This window comes from Capsicum annuum, chromosome 6 (genome assembly GCF_002878395.1).
Source record: "Capsicum annuum cultivar UCD-10X-F1 chromosome 6, UCD10Xv1.1, whole genome shotgun sequence".
Lineage (NCBI taxonomy): Eukaryota > Viridiplantae > Streptophyta > Magnoliopsida > Solanales > Solanaceae > Capsicum > Capsicum annuum.
The window spans coordinates 123,724,678-123,751,269 of record NC_061116.1 but is presented as its reverse complement, the minus strand read 5'-3'; positions in this window follow the sequence as shown (position 1 = coordinate 123,751,269).

The following is a 26,592-nucleotide window of genomic DNA, read 5'->3' as shown; positions in this document are numbered from 1 at the left end:
AAAGAGAGGAGAGTGTGAATTTTACTTGAAAAGAAGAATTAAGAGGTATAGAAGAGAGAAAATAAATGGCATAACAAGTTTATACTTGAGCTGAGTGATTGCATCTTTGCAAAGAGAGATTTGCAACTCATAAGAGAACTAAATTAATGCCAAGAGGTGATAGACCCTTCCAAGTGCTTAAGAGGATAAATGACAATTCTTACAAGATTGAACTTCCATAGAAAAAAAAATTCACAACACATTGAATATGTGGGGCCTCTCACTTTTTAATGTACGTAAGGATGATGACGTCCCAAATTTAAGGACAAATTTTCTTAAAAAAGAGAGGATGATACAATCTCATATCAATGCCTTTCATATGAAGTCAAGCAAGGGACCTCCAAAATACACAAGACTTATTTATGAAATAAAAAGTATTGATCATGTGTTGATGGATAAACAAGGTTTCCATGCATTAAAGATCACTTGGAGGGACATTGGTAGAAGCGGGATCAAGCAAAGATCTCACCAAAGTGAAGCCAACCCAAACTACCAAGTTTGGAAATGGGGATACACTTAGGAGAATCACCTAAATATTTGGGGATGGGCATGTGTATTGCCTAAGTGGGAAGTCCAGTTTTAAGGTGCATACCTCACCTACCCTATATTTGTTCTATTTTATGGGGGGGCCCATAAACCCAGTATCCTTTTTATAGGAGTAATTTTAAAATTTTTGTGATTAGGTAAGTGAGTATAACGCCCTGAGTCTATACCCCAGATGCTACACGATACTCATAATCTCGAAGGACCATAAGCTAACCCATGACTAGTACCTACTACAATAACTAAATAGTAATACTGCAAATATGCAGAAATTAGGCGAAAACTTACCATAAGGTTCAATTCTGAAATAAAACTGAATACAGTGTAACAATATCAAAACTGAAACATCTGTATGAAAATACTCTAGTCTGAAAAGCCTCAACTGTCTGAATCATGGAGTTGATGGTAAAAGCCCCTAACTAACTCCAACTACTAAAAACTATACTGATAAACTGAAATACTGAAGAAAATAATCATGTCATTGAACTATGAGGACTCACTACTAAATCTGACTTCTGAATATCTGAACTACTAAGGGTACTCGAGAGCCCGTGCGTCTGAACCTATGACATAAAACATTATAGCGCAAGAGAAAAGTATGCGTCAGTACTTTGAATATACTGGTATGCTAAGTGAGGTAAGCTAAAATGTGTGGGTTCATATGCATGAAAAATATTGACTGAATGACATGAATAAAACTTAATAGAAGTACATGCATGAATACGCATACTGTAACTGAGATCATGATAACACTGGATACTGAGTTCTAAATTAATGATTTACTGATATCTGAGTTTACTAATACTGTGTAGCTAATAAATAAGTGACTATATCTAATAGTCTTGATCCTGTGGAACTATACTTGGTTTCGTATTAAACTGAGTGACTGTATCTGATAGTCCTGAATCTGTAGAACTGAACTGAGTTCTATTCTAAGAATGAAACTAAAATTGAGACTGTGGGAGGTAATCATCTAACCAAAATGCCTTTTTTCTTAATAGATTGGGGTCTAACCTATAACCCTAATTGGAAGGATGTCAGTACCGTGTCATGGGTAAAGACAAGCTATGAGTTAACCCTCTCTATCAGGAAGCTCTTTCGTCAACCCTCGCTAGCAGGAAAACTTGTGTGAGATGTATCAACCCTAATCTGGCAGGAAGATATCTCAACCTATGCTGGCTATGTAGTTCTGTAATGTAGGGATTTCTACTAAGGGTCAATCCCTCTGCTGGCAGGAATGCCCCCATCCTGGGTTAACTCGGTGTTGAATCCTACTCCCAACTGAATAGACACTGAATTGATTTCCTAGTTCATACTAGGCTTGACTAAATTGTTACTGATTTTACTAAGTTCCATTGACTGATGGAATACTACAGAATTCTCTTAGTTGACTGAGTTTACTGAGGTCTGAACTAAAACTTAACTAGACGGGACTAATACTAAATCTACTGAGTTCTCCTGAGTCCTATAACTGACTAAGAGTACTACTAATCATGATGTGACTGATATTATTCTATAACTAAAACTATCTCTAGGTGAACAGCTAAATTGTCGGGTATAAATACCCCCAGGACTTGATAGCATAAAAGTAAAGCTTCATAAGATCTTGCATAGTATAGCATAAAATGCACACTTGTTCATAATGCATCTATAGAGGCATTTTATCAAACACTTGCATGGCATGAAATAGTATACATACTCATATGATATAAAATTTTATCATTACATTCATATGAGCAATTCATCAAACACTTGGATAGCATAATCTACGCACATGACACTAAAACAATGTGTGAGCATCAAGATTTAATTCTAAATTCACAATTCCATGTGTTTCAACATGAATTCACATGATAAATCACACATGTCAATTAATTCTACATCAATCTTGTAATAAATCATGAAATAGAAACCAAATTATAGCAATAATCTTGAATACACTTTGATTTCAAATCATGGAAAGCATGAAATCAAGCTACTTGAAATTTAAAAGAGTTCCTTGGACTCCAAGGGTAGAAATAACCCTTGGATGAACACTTCACATACCTTGGATTTTAATTATTAAAGAACAATGGCGAAATATTGAGCCTTGGCTTTGAAATTTAATCACCAAGGGTCCTTGTTCTTGAGAAATTTGAGAGAAAGTAAGTGTATATTTCTTAATGAGGGTTGAATCTCGTGTTTTAGGGCTTAATAGGGGTGGGGAAAAATACCCAAATACCCCTATAGGTGTGGCTTTTTAATGACTAAAAACCAAACTACTAACGCACAGACTGACATGCCGCATTGTTGGCATCAATGCGATGGCCAATGCACCACGTCGAGTCCGCATCAGTTCATAGGAATTTGCACTGAGCTAAGGGAAACATTAGCTATCGATGCGAGGGACAACGTGACCCATCGAGATTGCGTCAACTCACTATTTTGGTTACTTGAACATGGTCTAAACGGAGGTCCAAAAAATCCAAAACTTATCTGAAAACACCTATTGACATTTATGATCATGAATCAATTTAAATATCGATACTTTAAGATCATAAGAGTCGTGAAATAGAGTTTCCAACTTATGAAGGACAAAATAATACTAAGTCTGAATACTTAGCTAGAATTTTCTAAGTTTGGGACCCCTTAGCAAGTTTAAAAGGCTGAGTTGAGCGTAGGATTTTGCGGGGGCTTACAATATCTCCCTTTTGGAACATTCATCCTCGAATGAGACTGACTAAGCTGGGAATACTGATAGACTAAATTTAGATACTGTATATGCATAACTGCAACATGATTTCAAAACTGACACTACTGATATGCTGAAATTTCATACTAAACATGCATATCTGATGCATGAGTACATAGCTGAGCATGATTCATTAATGCATGACTGGGATTGCTAAATAAAATAAGTTTCTTATGTTGAATATGCATATCTGATGCATGATGTCACAACTTAATATGCAATGGTAACTAGTACCAAGTCTATAAAGGAAAATCTGAGCATGGAACTGTGTAAGTTCAAGGAAAAACTGCTACCTTAGGCTGAGTCTAAGTTTGTGGAGAAGAGGTGAGGATACTTGGTTCATACATCTGCTTCTACATCCCAAGTATCTCCCTCAACAGACTAGTTCTACCAAAGAACTTTGACTAGAGGGACCTCTTTATTCCTCAGTCTATGAATCTAATAAGTCTGAAGGCAACTCAACCTCTTAAGCTACCTTTTCAAAACGGCTAAGAATTCGGTAAGGACCAATATATCGGGGACTGAGCTTCCCCTTCTTGCAAAACCTCTTCACTCCTTTCATAAGAGATATTTTCATAAACATAAAATCACTAATCTCAACTCAACATCAGTTATTGAACACACATGAATAAGAATATGAGAACATAACTGAGCCTGAAACGTGATACATAAACTAAATATCGTGAACTGAACTGAGCCCCTTGAATACATGGCTTATGGTTGAAATTGGAACTTAAGGGTTCACTCATGAGTACCCATTATTCCTAACTAGATTTGTTATGTGAAGAGAAATTGGGAGGTTTAGGACATAAAAGCTCGGAGGTTATGGTGCATCTCCCCCTTAGGACATTATGTCCCTTGAAGAATGCTGACTTGGCTGAGATACTGAGGAAAAGTAGGGATGATGCATAGGGCACCTTCGAACTGAGTCATGACTGAATATCTGGGATCTGAAACTGGAACATGATACATGAACTAAGATGAACACACAACTACCTAGTTTCTCCCTCTTAGAATAGTTACATTCATGAGGCTTCAGATAGTGCGACTAGATGGAAAAATAGGAAACCAAACCATATGAACTTATCTGCCTGGCTGCTAAACTAAATTATTAGCTTACGGACTAACTCATGCTAAAAAATAATACTCGACTGGAGCATTTCATTGACACTCTTTCTACAGAGTTCTAGTGACTTTAGAGAGCAAGGAATCTTGGCATGGGCTGAATAAAACATATGAATAAGAAATTACATCCTGGTTAAGATTTTGTAACATGAGGCGACGCCTATGAATCATCATCAAAGATAGAGTAACTAAGCCTTATGCACTACAACTATAAATTTTCAAGCTTAAACATATTCCTTGAATACTCTTTCAACTATACTCTCCACCCCATTATGACACTTCACCTGAGACTGCTGTAATTATTCATATGGGCGTTAAGCATGAATGTATAAATATACTAACTTATCTATTAACTGAATGGCTGATAGATGAATACTGGTCATGTAAGATTGAACTATACTTAGTCTGGACTGAAACTGTAGAGTATTTTATGTATGAGGTAAGGGCTAACTGAGCAACATGAGGTACTGAGCATGAATATGTGAAGATTGTATTATTTGAGAATACAAGACCAAGAATATAATATGATTCCAAAATAGTCTGTAAACTGAGGTACTAAATACTGATAACTGAATAACTGATAATTGTATGCTATGGTCAAGAAAATCTAAAATTAAGTTGAGTTACTGATTTGATTGCTGGACTGGGACTGTGAGTGAGACTATAGCTAAGATGGTAATTGAGGTTGTAACTGAGATTATAACTGAGACTCATACTGGAACTGAATGCTAGGTTCTGATAACTATGCGATGAAGACTGACATAAACCGAGGGTCTAAATAGACACTCACACTTTATATTTTCTCAACTTCTTATCTCATTAAAAATCCTTATTACCCCCCCCCCTTGTTCTTCAACAACTAAATACAACTTCTTGCTAGACATTTACCTACACACTAACTTGAAATTCAATCCTATGTTCATGACTACAGTCTCGTGTATCACAAGTATGCAAAAAAAATATTTCCTTAACATGAAACATTTAATCTCTCCTATCTAAGAAATCGCTCATCACTACATCATTTCATAAGAAGAGTTCACTAAAGGGTTAAAATGTGAGGACCTGAAGTATGAATGAACATTATACAAAATTTGACACCTAACTGAGGCCTGAGAAAGAGAATGTCAACATCATAGATTCACCAAGGAGGATATGCATGACAAAATTTAAATTTAGCTGATCGTTAGGGGTATAGCATGTGTCATGGGAACTGAGTATAAGGTAAAGAATGACATGAGTACATGAGTCATGAGCTACATGACCTAAGTCTAGAGTTTCTATATTCATGGAACATGACTCGTAACATTGAGTGAATTTGAACTCCTTATACTGAGAACTGTAAGCGTGCATGATTGCTAACGTGCATGAGTATGAGCTATGATCATAGAGCTGACATGTAAGATATGACCAGGCATCATGATAACTGATGGGTTTTGAGAGTCTGGAATACGATTCTGAGATGATCTACATGATTATGTTCACTGCGAGAGTAGACAAGGATGTCATCTATGAAGACTATGATGAATATGTCCAAGTACTAATTGAACATACGGTTCATCAAGTCCATGAAAGTTGTTGAGGTATTAGTAATACCAAATGACATAACTAAGAATTTGAAGTGACCATACTGAGTTCTGAAAATTGTTTTTGAAATGTCACATTCTTTGACTCTGAGCTGATGATAGCTTGATCTGAGGTCTATCTTAGAAAAATAACTAGCACCCTAAAGTTGGTCAAACAAGACATAGATTTTAGGAAGTGGATACTTGTTCTTGATTGTGACTTTATTTAACTGATGGTAGTCAATACCCATTTTGAGAGAACCGTCTTTCTTATATATAAATAGAACTGGTGCACCCCATGAGGACATACTGGGTCTGATGAATCCCTTATCTAGGAGATCTTTCAACTGTTCTTTAATTCTTTGAGTTCTGATGGAGCCATTCTGTATGGCAAAATAGATATGGGCTGAGTATCTGGAAGAAGGTCTATTCCGAAGTCGATTCCCATTTTGGGAAGAAATCTGAGAAGATCTTCAGGAAATACCTCAGGGAATTCATATGCTACTGACACTGATTCAAGATTAAGGGTTTTTAAACTAGAGTCTTGGACTCGAACGAAATGGTAGACATATTTCATAAATCTTATTTTCCTTACCCTTAGGTAGGAAATAAGCTGATCCCTAAGTGCTGAAGTACTACCCCTCTACTCTAGGATGGGCTCATTCAGAAACTAAAATTGGAAAATTTTGTTTCTGCAATCGATTAATGCATAGCAGAAATAAAGCCAATCTATGTCGAGAATGACATCAAAATCAGTCATATCTAATTTAACAAGTCTGTTGAAGTAACTTTCTAAGATACCATAATCGGATAGTTCCTATATACCCGCCAGGCTATGATAGATTTACCTGCTAGGGTACAGACTAAGAAAGGCTCTCCTAGGATTTCGAGACTGACTCCAAAATCAACAACTATATATAGAGTTACAAAGGACAAAGAAACTCCTAGATCTAGCAAAGCATGAACATGTCAACAGTAAACTTGTAACATACCAGTGGCCACATCAGGAGAACTTTCCTGATCCTGCCGGGACTGAAGTGCATAAATCTTATTTGGTCATTGCCCACTAATGGTATGGGAAGAAGCACCCTACTGATTCGGGCAACCGTACTGAGCTAGGGGACAATTATGTTGACTATGTAAACCTACCTGAGGATAATCTTTGACTCTGTGGCCTGGCTTGCCACATTCAAAACACACATCACTGCCAGCTCTGCAGATACTTTGGTGGTTTCTTCCACACTTCTGGCAAAGAGGATTTGTTCGGTTTCTTTTTTGGCCTAGACATTCTGGCCCTCTTATTCTTTCTCCCCCCTTTTCTATGCCTCTTCTCCTCACTATGTGGAGCATGAGCCATAAGCCTTGATAGGATACTAGCCAGATGATTGTTCTGAGTAGCTAATAAATAAGCTAAGGCAGTAAAAGCAGCTCTAAATTCAGAGTGGGAGACATGCTCATTCAGGGGATCTGCCTGAACAGGCGGAGGGGCTGGCTGATTTTCATTACTTCTCTCATTAGCTTCTCTGGAAGGAATGTTCTAGAAGCATAAGGAAGAGATGAATTATACTAAGAGTTTAACTTAAGCTCATGCTCACCCGCACGATATGAATACTAAAGAAAGGACAAATTTTCCAAAAATGCCTCATAGCTTCTTGTCCATAAGTGTGGCGTGCTACACACCCATGCACAAGACTCTACTAGATGTGGATTTCAGACTTTCTAAGACTCTGTTGAACCTTAGTCTCTGATACTAAGTTTTTAATTCCCAGAGTCTGTACCGCGGATTCTACACGATGCTCATAATCTAAAAGGACTACAAGCAAATCCATGATTGATACCTGCTGCAATAACTGAATAGTAAACTGCAACTATAGAAAAATTAGGTGGAAACTTTCCATAAGGTTCAATACTAAAATAAAACTGAAAATGGTATAACAATACCAAAATTGAAACATCTGTATGAAAATACTCTAGTCTAAAAATCCTCTACTATCTGAATCATGGAGTTGATGGGATAAGCCCCCAACTAACTCAAACTACTAAAAACTATACTGATAAACTGAAATACTAAAGAAAATAATCATGTCCTCAAACTATGAGGACTCACCACTAACTCAGACTGCTGAAGAGCTGACCTGCTAAGGGTGCTCGAGATCTCGAGCATCTGAACCTATGATACAAAACATAATAGCGCAAGAGAAAAGTATGTGTCAGTACTTTGAATATACTGGTATGCTAAGTGAGGTAAGCTAAAATGTGTGGGTTCATATGCATGAAAAATACTGACTGAATGACATGAATAAAACTTAATAGAAGTACATGCATGAATACGCATACTGTAACTGAGATCATGATAACACTGGATACTGAGTTCTAAATTAATGATTTACTGATATCTGAGTTTACTAATACTGTGTAGCTAATAAATAAGTGACTATATCTAATAGTCTTGATCCTATAGAACTATACTGGGTTTCATATTGAACTGAGTGACTGTATCTGACAGTCCTGAATCTATAGAACTGAACTGATTTTTATTCTAAGAATGGAACTGAAACTGAGACTGTGAGAGGTAATCATCTAATTGAAATGCCTCTTTTCTGGATAGATTGGGGTCTAACTTGTAACCCCAATTGGAAGGGTATCAGTACCATGTCATGGGTAAAGATAAGCTATGAGTTAACCCTCTCTGTCAGGAAGCTCTTTCATCGACCCTCGCTGGTAGGAAAACTCGTGTAAGATGTATCAACTCTAATCTGGCAGGAAGATATCTCAACCTATGCTGATTATGTAGTTCTGTAATGCAGGGATTGCTACTAAGATATCTCAACTCGGTGCTGAATCCTACTCCCAACTGAATAGACACTGAACTGATTTCCTAGTTCATACTAGTCTTGACTAAATTATTACTGATTTTACTGAGTTCCGTTGACTGATGGAATACTACTGATTTATATTAGTTGACTGAGTTTACTGAGGTCTGAACTGAAACTTAACTAGACGGGACTAATACTGAATCTACTGAGTTCTCCTGAGTCCGGTAATAGAATGAGAGTACTACTAATCTTGATGTGACTAATATTATTCTATAACTAACACTGTCTCTAGGTGAATAGCTAAATTGTCGGGTATAAATACCCCCAGGACTCGATAGCATGAAAAGTAAAGCTTCACATGATCTTGTACAGCATAACATAAAAATGCACACTTGTTTATAATGCATCTACAAAAGCATTTTATCAAATACTTGCATAGCATGAAATAGTATACATACTCATATGATATAATCTTATCATTACATTCACATTAGCAATTCATCAAACACTTGGATAGAATAATCTATGCACATGACACTAAAACAATATGTGAGCATCAGGATTCAATTCCAAACTCACAGTTCTATGGGTTTCTACATAAACTCACATTATAAATCACACATGTCAATTAATTCTACATCAATCTTGTAATAAATCATGAAATAGAAGCCCAATTATAGCAATAATGATTAATACACTTTGATTTCAAATCATGGAAAGCATGAAATCAAGCTACTTGAAGTTTAAAAGAGTTTCTTGGACTCCAAGGGTGCAAGTAACCCTTGGATGAACACTTCACATACCATGGTTGTTTAATTCTTGAAGAACAATGGTGAAATCCTGAGCCTTGGCTTTGAAATTAAATCACCTAGGGTTCTTGTTCTTGAGAAATTTTAGAGAAAGTGAGTGTATATTGCTTAATAAGGGTTGAATCTCATATTTTAGGGCTGAATAGGGGTGGGGAAAAAGACCTAAATACCCCTATGGGTGCAGGTTTTTAATGGCTGAAAATCAAACTATCAACATGCAGACCGACAGCAGCGTCATTGGCATCGACGCGATGGCCAACACACTACGTCGAGTCTCCATCTGTTCACAGGAATTTGCACTGAGCTAAAAAACAATTATATGTTGATGCAAGGGATGACGCGATGCATCAAGATCGCGTCGACTCACTATTTTGGTCACTCGAACATTGTCTCAATGAGGTTCAAAAAATCTAAAACTTGTCAGGAAAAACACCTATTGATATTCCTGATTATAAATCAATCTAAAGATTGATACTTCAAGGTTATAAGAGTAGTTAAATTGAGTTTCCAACTTACAAAGGCCAAAATAATACTAAGTCTGAATACTTAGCTAGAATTTTCTAAGTCTGGGACACCTTAGCAAGCTTAAAAGACTGAGTTGAGCTTGGGATTTTGCGGGGTCTTATAGTGAGATTCTCTTTTTGGTGCTATATGTGATTGCATGATGCAAGTGATTTTTGTGTGTAAAATCATGTTGTCTATGTGAATTACTACTTTTGAGACTCCAAGGGTCTAGTTTGTAACTCTTGTATGTTGTTGGCTTAATTCTGAATTTGTGTGATTCTTTGGTTGGGAGTGTGTGGTGATCCTACTTAAGTTGAGCATGTTCCAGGTGTGAAGTGAGGTTTTGTGTTTTCTTACATGGTGTGTGTGCAAAGCAAAATAAAGAGTGTGGGTTTAAGAGATGATATAGTTATTTATTTGACAACCATGTTTCATACCCTCTTGTACCTATCATTGTGTATAATCCTAGTTAACCTCATTGAGGTTTTAGCTTATTTTATTTGATAGCTTTATATGTAGCCTAATTCTCTTTCTTAGTTTGACCTTAATTTGATCCAAAGATCCTAATCGCTTTAGTTAAAAATTAATTGAAATAAGGATTTGAAATACAAATAGTAAAAAGGTGAAAGTGGAGCCCCCAAAACATAGCTATTGGTTTTGAGAATTGATGTGTATTGAGGTTGGGAGTTATATAATGAAAAGAATACCGACGGTTCAAAATTGAATAATCTATTGAACAGATTATTCCCTTCCATACTGTATGTGAATTAGCTTAATGAGATGGGGCAAAACAGAAGATATGCGTGAAGGTATATGGGGTTGAAAGTTTGATTACTAGAGGTTGACTTAATATATATGTGATGTCTTAAAGCGCTTAGGGAGGATAGTCATTATTTTTAGCCATAATATTTCCTACCCATCCTTTAGCATGCATCACAACCCTTACAAACCTATTTGATCTTAAGCCTTAACATTATGATATTAGTGGAGTACTACATTAAGGAAAAACCTATGGTTTATCATGTGTAACTTGTGAATTCTTTCTGAGAGTGAGGGTAATTTGATTCTTGTACCTATTTTTGTGATAGATTGCATTATGTGAGTTATAATGGGTAACTCTTTTGTTATAAGGGAACATGTTTAATGATAGTGTGTTGATTTCTATGATGTCCTTGATTGAGTAATATGCATGAATTTGCCAAATTTGTGAGTCAATTGTTGAGGCTAGGGTGTTTTGGAGTAGTATTCTTGAGCTTTCAATTGTGTGTATAACATTCTTAGTGTAAAAAGCAAGACACTCAAGCTAGTACTACAATGACTACACAAAATGTAAGTTTTTACATTAAGCATGTTATACACACAATTGAAAGCTCAAGAATACTACTCCAAAACACTCTAGCCTCAAGAATTGACTCACCAAATTTGGCAAATTCATGCATACTATTCAACTAAGGACATCACAGAAATCACCACACTATCATTAAACATATTCCCTCATAATAAAATATTCACCCATAATCACTCACATAGATGCAATCTGTCTTAGAAAAGGGTACAAGAATCAAATTGCGCTCACTCTCGGAAAAATTCACAAATTAAACATGATGAACTATAGGCTTGCCCTTAGTGTAGTACTCCATACTATTAGAATGTTAAGGTCAAGATCAAATAGGTCTTTAAGGGTTGTAATGTAGGATAAAGGACGGGTAGGAACTATTTTTGACAAGAATGGTGACTATCCTCCCTAAGCATTTTAATACATCACATATACATTAAGATCAACTTAAACAACAAAACTTTCCACCTTATCTACTTTCACACATGTCTTTTTTTTTTCAATCTCATTAAGATAATTTGCACACTATGGAAGGGAATATTCTATTCAATACATTATTCAATTTTGAACAATCTTTATTCTTTTCATCATACAACTCCCAACCTCAATACACATCAATTTTCAACACCAATAGTTATGTTTTGGTGGCTCCATTTTAACTTTTTCCTTACTTGTATTTCAACTCCTTACTTCAATTAATTTTTAGCTAAAGCGCTTAGAAATATTTGATCAAATTAAGGTCAAACAAAGAAAGAGAATTAGGCTACATATAAAGCTACCAAAGAAAATAAGTTAAAGCCTCAATGGGGTTAACTAGGATTAAGTATAAAGGTTGATAAAAGAGGGTATGAAACATGGTTGTCAAATAAATGCCTATATCATCTCCTAAACCCACACTCTTTACTTCAGTTTGCATACATACCAGGCAAGTTCTAGATATTGCATGCAGCAAGGAATACACAGAACCTCACTTCACACATGGAATATGCTCAACTCAATTTAGGATCATTACAACCAAACAATCACAAGAATTTTAAATTAAGCCAACAACGTACAAGAGTCATAAACTAGAGCCTAGGAGTCTCAAAAGTAGTAATTCACACAAAAAAACATGCTTTTACATACAAAATCCACTTGCATTATGCAATCACACATAGTACCAACTAGAGCATCTCACTTACCTAATCAAAAAAATATTAAAATTACTCCTAAAAAGAAAAAGGATACTGGGTTCAAGGGGTGCTCCCATGGAAAAGAACCAAAAAGAATAACCATGGGGTGGGTGACATATGCACCTACTAAACAGAAACCCACAACTGAAAAAATAGAAAGCAAAATTATTTTGTAATTTTTTCAAATTTAGGAAAAAACTAGAAATTAAGATCCTACAACATCACTTCACTCGAAACATAGGAATTTCCCCACCCCGCACTTAAAAATCTACTTTGTCCCCAAAGTAAACTCAAAAGTAGAGTTAGAAGTCCTCCTTGAGGCTTTTAGGCCTAGATAATAGCATTTGTTACATCAAGAGGGTTTGGGGACCCCATACTTAATATCTGCTATGCTTCTTAGCTTAATTTTTTGATACTCAAACTTCCCATCAACCTGTGACTCAACAAAAACAAAAACTATGTGAAGTAAAATCTGAAATACTGAAAATAAAACCTATCTTAACTTTGGTTACCTCCCAAGCTGAGCGTGATTTAGTGTCATGGTACGACTAAACATCACTAATCATAAATCCTTCATTCTTTTTCTCCTACTCGGAGGACATCTTCTTATTCATTTCTAACCTCTTGAGTGTGAACTCTCAAGGTCAACATCCTTCTCAACAACTACCTTTGTAGGCTCATCAATAATCATCACTTTAAGCTTAGGTGGTGGCTTGGGTAATCCGCTGAGACTATCCGAAGAGGTCTTTGGTGGTTTGGACTCTACCACCCCACACTAATCCACTTCCATCATGGTATACAAATATTTGTACTGTTAAGGTGGATTGAGAGGCTTAGAAAATTTGAAGACCACCTCTTCATCATCCAATCTCATTTTCAGTGTGCCCTCTCTCACATCTATCAACGCTTCTTTCGTTGCTAAGAACGGATGTCCCAGAATGATTGCTACCCTGTTATCTGTATCATAATCTAAAATAATAAAGTTAGTAGGGATTATAAACTTAATAAACTTTATGATCAAGTCCTCAATAATTCCTTCGGGATAGACTTGGGTATTGTCTGCCATCAGCAACACCACAGAGCATGGTCTCAGCTTACCCAATCCAAGAGTATTGAACATTAATAGAGGCATCAAATTTATACTCACCCCCAAATTACTCAAGACATTGACCACATCACTATCACCAATCTGTATGGTAAGGGTAAAATTCCTTGGGTTCTTAAGCTTCTTGGGCATCTTTTTCATTACCACGGAGCTGTACTCCTCTGTTAGTTCCACCATCTCTAAATCCTGCAGCATCATTTTATTTGTTACCACGTCCTTCAAGTACTTGGGCATTCCCTACAAAACATCTAAAGAGGCAAATTAATATGAAGTTCTCTGAACGTGTCAAAGAACTTCTTAAAACAAATATCTTCTTTGGACTTTTTCAGCTTCTTCAGGAATGATGGTTGTGGTATTTCTATCACTTGTTCAACAATTTTAGATTTTGGGTACTTAGACTTCCTTGCATTATCAGCATCTTACCCATAACCTATTATGGAACTAACTTTGCATTTACCTCATTAGCTTTCTTTGGAGGTCTGTAACTAAACTCTTTACCACTCCTCAAAGTGATTTCCATAACTTGCTTCAGAGGTTCATTATCGCTTGGCAAACCACCTTGAGGCCTGGTATTTTGTACTTGGGCTAGTTTCCCCAACTATAGCTCTAACTTTTGCTGAGCGACTTGCTGATTATTTATATGAGCAGCCATTTCTTCTTACTTGGATAGAATCTATAAAGTTTTCTCTAGGTTACTGGCTTGTGTATTGTGTTGTTGTTGCTGATACTGCTGATTACTGCCCTAAGAGTAATTTGGTAGCTGAGTCTGCCACTTTTGGTTGTAGCCATCCACATAATTTGGTGTTTGAGCATTGTCTACAAAGTTCACTGGTTCTAGATTTACACCACATATGTCTACAAAGTGACCACTATTGCCAAAAATCTCATACTAATCAGGGGTCTATTGCACTGCATTCACTTGAGCCAGAGTTTGATTCATACCTAATTTGTTGGATTGGGTCATAATCTAATTCTACATGGCTGATAATTGGGTGGCTAAGGTTGTGATACTATCAACTTTAATCATGCCCGCAGCATTTTTAACTAAACTTCAAAAAATGTAACCATGATATTCTGACTTCGTTAATCTATACGGTTCAACAAAGTATAGAGCTCATCATAAGTCTTCTCCAGAGCCTGACCACCTATAGCTGAATCTAGCAAAATTTTATGTTATGGTCGAGAGATACAACAAAGGTGTGACTTAATACCTCATTGGACTGTTGATGATGTGGGCAATCCCAAAGAAGAAACTTGAATCTCTCCCAAGCATGGTATAGGTTATCATCAGACTTTTATTCGAAGCTTAAAATCTGACTACACAGTTTTGTACTCTTTCTGGATAGAAAGAAATAGATGAGGAATTTTAAGGCCAGGTCATCCCATAAAGTGATAGAAGTTGTTGGCTCGTTGTTTAACCACTTCTTTGCTTCCCTAAAAAGTGAGAAGGGAAAGAGAGTTAGATTCATACAATGACAAAACCTGGCCCTCAGTCGATGTCGTAATAGGCATCTCAAGTCCGACCTAGACCAGAGACAACCCTCATTACCCAACCCAACCTACAGTTGCCTGCCCTGAGTTGGGTAAATTCCAAACATATAACAAAATAGCGTTATTGTTCATATCAAGACTCTGGGATAAGATCACGACTGTGACCAACCCAATCGAGTCCTACCGTCCCATACCAACCATCCAAACAAACCAAACCAAACCAATTACCAAAATAAGGGCTACAAACCAGGCCATTTCCAAATAAGTTCTGAAATATAACATGATTTAATCTCAAAATGAAATATAATGGAACAACCAACAATACCGTCCGAGGGTGTAAGCTACAACACTAATACCCATGCCAAGGAAAACACCCAGACTGATCCCGCTCATCCAAACCCATAAAAGTACCACAAAGCCTCTAACCAAAAGAGTAACAAAATATGGTTTGGACATGCCCCTAACCATAGCCAAAACCAATATCCAAAATAAAATCACAAAATAAAATCAAAGTGTCTACAAATATCCTTAAAATAAAATAGAGCATTTTGAAAATATAGAAGCCCACCACTTCAATCCAAATAGTTGTCACTAAACTATCATGATCCAAAAACTCAAGTCATGATGGAACCTACTATAAATTACTAGAAGGTAAGCCAAATCCATAGTATGGGATGTCAAGTCCCGAGTTAATCACTATGTAGAAGGGGAAGAACGGTCGGTTCCTGTATAGCATAGGTATACAACCTCCAGTAGACGGGTTAGCAAGTGACCACTAGCATGATATCAGGAAAAGGATAAAGTAATGCCATTTATAAAACCAAGTAAATCATCCATAATGCACACAACCATATATATATATATATATATATATAACCATGTCGAGAAAGGGAACCGTGTTTAGCATGCATTTAAAAACATTACCTGGGTTGTGTAGCTTTTGCTATCCTAAACCACCCATGGGCTATATGGGTTCAGTTTCCCAAGCTAAAAGGGCCCCAGTTATAGTTATTATGTATTTATGCATGTATTCTCACGTTCATGTTATCCAGACAGTTAGTATAGTTCATGCATGTGATCCCTTTGCATTCAGCCTACCTCACATGCATACCAGTACATTCAAACGTACTGACTCATTTGAGCTATGGTGTTTTATACCATAGGTTTAGAAGCACGAGCTCCAGAGCATCAGTAGCACTCCAGTCTCCGCAGTCAGAATTAGCAGTGAGTCCTCATCCTTCAAGGACATGACCATTACTTTATTATCTCATTAATTAATTTATTTCAGTAGTTGGAGTTAGTTGGGGGCATGTCCCATCAACTCCTTATTCAGACAGTACAGTCAGTTAGAGGCTTTTCAGACTAGCATGTTCAGACAGTTATTTCAGTTGTTTTGGGTATTTCATACCCCCTCCAGATGTTATGTTTTATCAGTTATGTTACAGTTTTGAACCTTATGGCCTTTCAGTCTTTATTTCTACATTTATACAGTATATTATACAGTGTACAGGTTTAGATATCTGTCATGGGTTAGCTTGTGGTCCATCGGGGTCATGAGCACCCTGTAGCATTCTGGCTACTAGATTTGGGGCGTTACACAAAAAGATGTACCTTTCACATGAATATCTAAAGCCAGGAACAAATGCAGATACTTAAGACTTCATGTCTTCCTCCGCTTCCCATGTAGCTTCTTCCACCTTATGGTTCTGCCATAGAAACTGAACCAAAGCCACGTCCTTTGTCCATAACCAATGAATCTGCCGAACCAATATCTTCACCGGAACCTCTTCACAAGAAAGATATTCCGTGATACCCAAACCATCTAAAGAAACAACCGAACAAGGATTGCCAAGACACTTCCTCAACATGAAATCATGAAATACCCGATGAATCGAGTTCAAAGTAGGAGGCAACTCTAATTCATAAGCGACATTACCAACCCTCCATAAAATCTCATACGACCCAACATACCAGGGACGGAGCTTCTTCTTTTTGCCAAACCACATTGCTTCCTTTATAAAAGATACTGATAACGCTCAACTTACACGTCAATTTGGTGCAAGGCGCCCATCGTTAATATATTTATCCAACTTTGGAGTCGGGGTCGAATCAACAGGGAACAATGTAAGTGGCGATTAAACTAGTTTGAAACTAAATCTACAAGTTAAATTCAAACAACTAGCACGGAAAGACAAAATGGGGTTTTTTAATGATTGAACAAAAGTTATTAACACTTTCATTCTCCTTAGAACTCAAATCTTAAATTGCAATATATTAAATCAATGATATAGAGAAACTAGAGCTATGAACACTATGATTAGTAATCCTCCATTGAATAACAGTTGTAGTATTGGATTCTCGTGACTTATGGGAAACACAAAATATCAGTTTCAACAGTCCATCTAAGTGTTTCTCAACCTACCTAGATGTTGAACTCCCTAATTCTCTCGAACTTAGGAAAACATTCTATTCATATTGATTTTATCTCGAGTTGATCAATCTTGTTACAGCATAAATTATTAGATAAGAACTTAACCTTCCCAAATCCTCGTTGATAATTCACTTCTTACTAGGGTTGATTTCTTATCTCAAGCAAATAAACAGTAAGCAAGGCCTATTGTTTGTAACCAATAGGAAATAATTAATACAAAAGAATTATCAAGATGTTCCCACAATTACTCGAACCCTAACCAAATATTAAATCCATGAAGGAAAAATCATAGATCCCACAACCCTAGTTGTGGGTTTTAGTTCAACATGAGAAAGAAAGAGATAGCAACAATTATATTCATCATTCAAAGTAATTAAATGTACAAAAGATGAAGTATAAAGTTGATTCTCTTCCAAGTTCAAGAGAAAATTCCCACAACCAAATCAAAGAGTTGAAAATTGAATTTTAAGTTCAGAGCCCCCAAAGAGAGGTGAACTCCCTTGGAATAAGTTTTCTGCCTCCCGATATGTTCAGCCCCCTAATGAAACCCTAGAAGATGCTATTTATATCTCTAACTTAAGAAAAATCCAAAATTAAAAATTTATAATATTTCTTTTAGGTGACAACACATTTGACGGCTTATTAGAGTTCTGATAGCTTATCAGAACATGTCGTCAGGCATGCTTCAAATTTTTGCCTTCAGCTTATGTGTGATGATATTCTTGACGGCTTATCAGACACCTGACGACTTATCACATATGTCATCACATCTTTACTTCAATTTCTCAACCATTGCCTAAGCCTGACAACGAGCCTGATGGCTTATCACAACTCTGACGGCCTATCATAGGTTGTCGTCACTTCTTCCAGCTGAATCTCATTCTCTGTCTAAGGCTAACGCTGAGTCTGATAACTTATCAAGGAGTTGACGACTTATCAGACAAGTCATCAACTGCACTTCCCTTCTTATTTTGCTCAAAATTCAACTTTTTTACTTCCATTATTGCTGGTTCTTTTGGATCTTGACTTTTACTGCAATATCAAAGAGAAAACAATTGAAAACGATAAAAATTACTTAAGACTTTACAATTATTCTCAGTTAAAAGCCTTAAATGTGTTAGCATCTGCTCACACATCAACACCCTCAACTTAAAACAATTGTTTATCCTCAAACAACTACATGACACCACACTACGATGCTTAACCAAGAGACACATAAGATGCCTATGATAGTTGATCATCAATTTTAGTTCAAAACACATTACCCTCTCCATTTTCAATCACTTCAAACCCAACTATGTATATCAATAAAGGTCAATAATGTGACACAAGGGAATCAAGATATGACATCAAATCAGCAACAATAACTATGCATATATACAAGTTACGCTACTCAAACATATAAGCAGCTAACAATGCAATCAATGTGCCCTTACAATAAAGAAGTCCCTCTTCACTCATATCTATAATCAAGTATGTCAATGAGTGGACAGTCAAGAGACACTCACTCTCAGAAAGAAGTTTCAATCAATGTATGCCAAATACCATAAGCTTGCCCTTATTTTCATCACCGAGGCTTTCAGACAGCTAAGCTAGGATCACTATAGGACTTCTTTTCTCTTGTAATATAGGCTTAGGGTTGGTATGATACGCAAGGATATTTAAAGTAACTAACCCTCCTTGGCACTACACTATTTTTGAGGTTTCACTTATCAACCTTTACCTTATTTCTCCCTTTCTTGACTAAAGCACATTCAAGCTGGGTACAGTTTTTATTCATTCATTTTCTCTTTTTCACAACTTTTCTTTTCTTATTCTTTTTCTACCATACCCAGCCTTGCATATATTTTTATTTTTTTGTAATTTTATTTTTTTTATTACCCTTCTTCATACTCACTTTACAGCACGAACCCCTATGATAGCCATCCTCAACTTAGGCTATTTGCCTAAGTCAAAGTGCACAATATCTAAGGAGGACCAGGGCCAAAACAGGTTCATTGTGATACAAATGGGAAGGTGATAGGTATAATAAAAAGAATAGGCAATCAGGCTCAAAATCAAGATCAAGGGATATAATTCACATATGAAAGGTCATTTAGGCTAAAAGTGGACTAATATCAACAACGGCCTATGATCCTTTCCTAACGGCTATACTACAACCAAGGCAAGACCACCCGAGCAAGTTCTGCATTTAACACACAACTAGGTAGTATCTCACACACACATGGCAAAAGGTACATCACAAGCTACTACCCATTCGGTTCAAGTAATTGTTAGCAGTGATTATCATGTCCCTAGTACTAATGCCATAAAAAGATTCACATTAGTCACAAATAGATGCACATCACACAGTTACCAGATAGATAATTAGAAAGGTATTTATCATTCTAAGAAAAATCAACAAAAATATGTCAATTATCCTAGATACTTATTTTTCCCCTAGTTAACCACAACACATCACAAAACAAACACAATACGCCTAAACATCCCAGCTCTGCTAGGAACAAGACTCCCAGGAAAAGAGGCACGGCAACAAAAACCCTTAGAGGAAATTAACACCCACAAGTAGCCTCACCCTCAACTTAAAATCATGCAATGTCCCCAATGAATCAAACCAAAACAAGAGAGTTTAAAACATACAGGTGGCACCATGGGTGCGAAGATCTGATGTCAATCACATAATATGAATACAAACAACAAAATACCTTGGGTTGCCTCCCAAGAAGCCCTAATTTAGTATCGTGGCATGACCCAACTCAGCTTTTTCCTTCACCTTGAGGATAGAAATTTCACCCTCAACTTATAGTACATCTTCTTGCCTCACTCATAGGGGGTGGTATAAAAATTAAGAGGTCGAGTAATGGATTGAGCATGGTAAACCACTCGTCCTTAAAGTGAAGTGTGTTTTTATGTTGCTTATCAAGTGTAAAATAAAGAATATAGGATTTTTGTTCCTCATCTTCACACTCTTCCACTATTTTAGATGATTCCACAAACAGAATATCATCTAAACATAATATGGAAAAATGCTTCGATTGAGGCCCAACTAATTCTACTTCAAAATTTACACTATCTACTACACACTCGTTTTTATTCACCTTCTCAATGTCAGTCTCAAGATCAAGATGACAATCGAGTGGTTGCGATTTTTGAGTTTTCTCCTCAATTGGCTAATGTCCCCCTCATATTCTTCTTTGTTTAGCCACTTAAACATGGTAGGAGTGGTAACTCTTTTAGCTCTACCCACAGTTGTTCTTGATTCTCCAAAATTTATTTCATTAATTTGTTCGTTTGAATCGTGACAGCACACAGATCTTTAGTATAATCACTTTGACCACAAGCCAAACACCAAATTACAGTAAGTAGGACAGTATCCGCATCATATTGTGAAGGTCCCGTCCATGCACTTCTAGCTAAATCTGGATAGCAAGCCTCAAAATATGGTCCCCCACAATAATAATAAGAATCGTCACAAGAATCGTCATCACTCAAAAAACCATCTATCCAGGCTGACATCTTAAGAAAGATATGAGAAAAATAAAAATAAAAGAAAATAAAAAAATAAACAAAACAAATATTTACAAGTTTGAATTCAAGCAAGTAAACTAAAATTCCAAACCAACACAATACGCCAAATTGTTCCCTAGCAACGGCGCTATTTTTTATAATGCTCAACTTACACGTCAATTTGGTGCAAGGGGGTCGTCGTCAATATATTTATCCAACTTTAGAGTAGGGATCAAATCCACAGGGAACAATGTAAGTGGTGATTAAACTCGTTTGAAACTAAATCTACAAGTTAAATTCAAACAACTAGCACGGAAAGACAAAATGGGGTTTTTAATGATTGAACAAAATTTATTAACACTTCAATTCGCCTTAGAACTCAAATCTTAAACTGCAATATTTCAAATCAATGATATAGAGAAACTAGAGTTGTGATCACTATGATTAGTAATCCTCCATTGAAGAACAGTTGTAGTATTAGATTCTCGTGACTTATGGGAAACACCAAAGTATCAGTTTCGATAGTCTATCTAAGTGTTTCTCAACCTACCTAGATGTTGAACTCCCTAATTCTCCCAAACTTAGGAAAGCATTCTATTCATATGATTTTATCTTGAGTTGATCAATCTTGTTATGACATTAATCATTAGATGAGAACTTAACCTTCCCAAATCCTCGTTGATAATTCACTTCTTACTAGGGTTTATTTCTTATCTCAAGCAAATCAATAGTAAGCAAGGCCTATTTTTTGCAACCAACATAAAATAATTAATTCAAAAGAATAATCAAGATGTTCCCACAATCACTCAAACCCTAACCAAATATTAAATCCATAGAGGAATAATCATAGATCCCACAACCCTAGTTGTGGGTTTTAGTTCCACATGAGAAAGAGAGAGATAGCAACAATTATATTCATCATTCAAAGTAATTAAACGTACAAAAGATGAAGTATGAAGTTGATTCTCTTCCAAGTTCAAGAGAAAATTCCCACAACCAAATCAAAGAGTTGAAAATTGAATTCTAAGTTCAGAGCCCCCAAAGAGAGGTGAACTACCTTGGAATAAGTTTTCTGCCCCTCGATATGTTCAGCCCCCTTAATGAAACACTAGAAGCTGCTATTTATAGCCGTAACCTAAGAAAAAACCGAAATTAAAAATTCAGAATTTTTCTTTTAGGTGACAACATGTTTGACGGCTTACCAGAGTTCTGATAGCTTATCAGAACATGTCGTCAAGCATGCTTCAAATTTTTGCCTTTTGCTTATGTGTGACGATATTCCTGACGGCTTATCAGACACCTGACAAATTATCATAGACATCGTCAAATCTTTACTTCAATTTCTCAAGCACTGCCCAAGCCTGACGATGAGCCTGATGTCATATCACAACTCTGATGGCCTACCACAGGTTGTCATCACTTCTTCCAGCTGAATTTCATTCTTTGTCTAAGGCTGACGCAGAGTCTGATAACTTATCATGGAGTTGATGACTTATCAGACAAGTCGTCAACTACACTTCCCTTCTTATTTTGCTCAAAATTTAACTCTTTTACTTCCATTATTGCTGGTTCTCTTGCATCTTGACTTTTACTGCATTATCAAAGAGTAAACAATCAAAAATGACAAAAGTTGCTTAAGAATTTGCAATTATTCTAAGTTAAAATCCTCAAATATGTTAGCATCTGCTCACACATCAGATACCTTGACAAACACATTATCCCTAACCTCAAACTCCAAGTCTCTACCCTTAACATCCGCATAGGATTTTTGGCGACTCAGGGCAGCCTTAAGCCTATCCCGAATCACCTTTGCCTTCTTCATAGCCTGATAGACCAAATCTAGACTAAACATATCCACCTCACTAAGCTCAAACCAACCAATAGGAGACCTATACCTCCTACCATACAACGCCTCAACAAACTCCATAAGAGGTAGATGCTCAACCCACCACTATAGTCAATCACACATGCACGAAGTATATCTTCCAAAGTCTGAATAGTCCTTTACGTTTGCCTATCCATCTGCGGGTGGAAAGCAATACTCAAACTCACCTTAGTACCCAATCATTTATGAAAAGACCGCCATAAGTGAGACAAAAACTATGTATCATGATCATAGATAATCGAGACAGGTACCCCATGCAGCTTACAATCTCATGAAGACACAACCTCGCGTAATCCTCTGCCAAAAATTTAGTCCATACCGGCAATAAATGAGCGGACTTTGTCATCCTAAACATGATGACCCAAATCGAATCATATTGATTCCGAGACCGAGGAAGACCAGTAACAAAATCCATATTAACCACCTCCCATTTCCATTTGGGCAATGCAATCTCTTGATACAATCTACTAGGTTTCATGTGCTCAACCTTAACTTGTTGACACACCATGCATTTGGCCATAAAATCAGCCACATCCCTTTTTATACCAGTCCACTAATACACTTCCTTAAGATCATGATACATCTTTGTAGAACCAAGATGAATAACATAACGTGATTTATGCACCTCAGCCAAAATCTTTTGTCACAATCCATAGACATTGGGAACGCACAACCTCCCTTGGTACCGTAGAGTACCATCACCACTGATCTCGAACACCATTACCTTTTTCTCTTTGACTGCACTCTTGATTCTCATCAAAATAGGATCTAGCACTTGCTTCTCCTTAACTTCGCACCAAGAGACAACCAAACCACTTCCGAACCATTACACCATCCTTAGAATCCAAGAGACGAACTCCAAGATTAGCATAACAATGAATATCTATCACTAATTTCCGCTTTTCTTTTTCCACATGGGCCAAACTCTCCATGGACAACCTACTAAGAGCCTCAACAACTACATTATCTTTACCTGGGTGATAGTAAAAACTCATATCATAATCCTTGAGAAGCTCTAACTATCTCCTCTACCTGAGATTTAGCTCCTTCTGAGTGAACACATACTGTAGACTCTTATGATTAGAGAATATATCCGTATGAAAACCATATAAATAATGCCGCCATATTTTCAATGGAAAACCCACTGCCAATAACTCTAAATCATGAGTAGGATAGTTCTTGTCATGCACCTTTAACTGCCTAGAAGCATAAGCAATCACCTTACCATGCTATATCAAAATACACCTAAGACCTACCCGAGATGATCACAGTAAAGCACAAATCCATTACTGCCTTTCGGCAAAGCCAAAATAGGAGCGGAAGTAAGCTTATCCTTAAGTTTATCAAAACTACCTTCATAAGCATTTGACCAAGAAAAATTCACCTTTTTCTGAGTCAACTTAATCAATAGAGCAGCTATAGAAGAAAATCCCTCCACGAACCGCCTATAATACCCAGCTAAACCTAAGAAGCTTTGAATATCGGTTGGAGTTGTGGGTCTAGGCCACTTTTTCACCGCCGCCACCTTTTTAGGATCTACCATAATCCCCTTACTGGAAATAATATTACCAAAATAAGGCACAGCATTCAACCAAAACACACACACTTAGAGAACTTGACATACAACTATTGTTCCTTCAAGGTCTGCAACACCACACGGAGGTAATTAGCATGATCCACCCTACTCTTCAAATAAACCAGGATATCATCAATAAACACAATGACGAAGAAATACAAATACTGTCTGAACACCCTGTTCATCAGATCCATAAATGCCGCTAGAGCATTAGTCAACCCAAATGACATCACCAAAAACTCAAAGTTCCCATATAGAGCACGAAAAGTTGTCTTAGGGTTATCTACGTCCCTAATCTTTAGCTGATGATACCCAGACCGAAGATCTATCTTAGAAAAGAACTTAGATCCTTGCAACTGGTAAAACAAATCATCAATCCTTGGAAGAGGATACTTGTTCTTGACCATCACGTTATTTAATTATTGATAGTCAATGCATATCCAAAGGGAACCATCCTTCTTGGGCATGAACAACATCGGTGCACCCCACGAAGACACGCTCGGATGAATAAACCCCTTATCCAGAAGATCTTTAAGTTGTTCCTTGAGTTCCCTCAACTCAGTCAAAGCCATTCTATACATACGAATAGACATTGGACGAGTTTCCAAAATCAAATCAATACCAAACTCTATTTCCCTATCTAGAAGAACACCAAGAAGATCATTTGGAAAGACCTTAGGAAACTCACTCACTACTAGAACTGAATAAAAAGAAGGACCTTCCGAGTCAAAATCTTTAACCCGAACCAAGTGGTAAAGACAACCCTCAGATATTAACCTCCAAGATCTAAGATAAGAAAGAGACCTTTCCTTAGGAGCAAGAGAACCACTCTCCCCCTGACTAACCGGTTCACCAGAAAACCTAAAGACAACCCTATAGGTCCGACAATCTAAATTTGCATAACAAGAATGTAATTAATCCATACCTAAAATAAGATCAAAATTCACCATGTCCAATTCAAATAGATCCATCAAGGTCTACTTACTACCAACAGCTACCACACACCCCTATAGACTCTTTTAGTAATAATTGAGTCACCTACCAGGGTAGAAATAGAAAAAGATCCAAAACAACCTCAGGATCAAAAGCAATACACATAGACACATCACATAGGAAACAGTATACCCCAGATCAAGAAAATAATACACATCATGAGATAAGAGTTGCAACGTACTAGTAACGACATCAAGCGATGCCTCAAATTCCTGTCAAGACGCCAAAGAATGCAACCTATTCCAACCAATACTAGAGCTAGGAGTAGTAACAGAAGTTGATGCAGTACCACCGGGTACAGGAGTAGAAGATGAAGCCATCGGAGCCTTATTTGCTCCCATAGCAATCTTATTAACCGGATAATCCCTAAGCCGATGGCCTGTCTGGCAACACCTGAAACACTTGTCTGTTCCTTCATCACAATAACCCCGATGAGAAAGACTTCAGAACTGACAAAGAGGGCATGAATAAATGGACTGACCTCCACTTACCTAAAATTGGGCACCCTGTGCCAAAAAATTATCACCACCCTAATGTCTATCGCCCGACTGCTTTGAGTAAAGAGCACTAGCAGTAGAGAAAGAACTAGAACACCTTTATTTCTTCTTGTAGCATTTATCTCCATCCTGACCACCTTGCGACTAAGCAACTTCCTAATCAGAAAACCTGCTCCTTTTACCTTGCCTATCTTCAAACGCTGCCTTCCTCCTCTTTTAATCCTTTACCTACTACATATGAATAGTCAACCTCAAGATATCTATATCCTTAATCAGCAAAGTAGTCTTTCTCTCCAAGACCAAAACTCATTTTAATCCAGAGAAAAATTCCTCGTTCTCATTCTCATATCAGCCACCAAATCAGGAGTATACCTTGACAACTAATGACACTTCAAGGCACATTCCTTGACAAACATTCTCCCTTACTTAAGATTCACAAACTCCTTCATCTTTGTTTCTCTTGGCTCTTA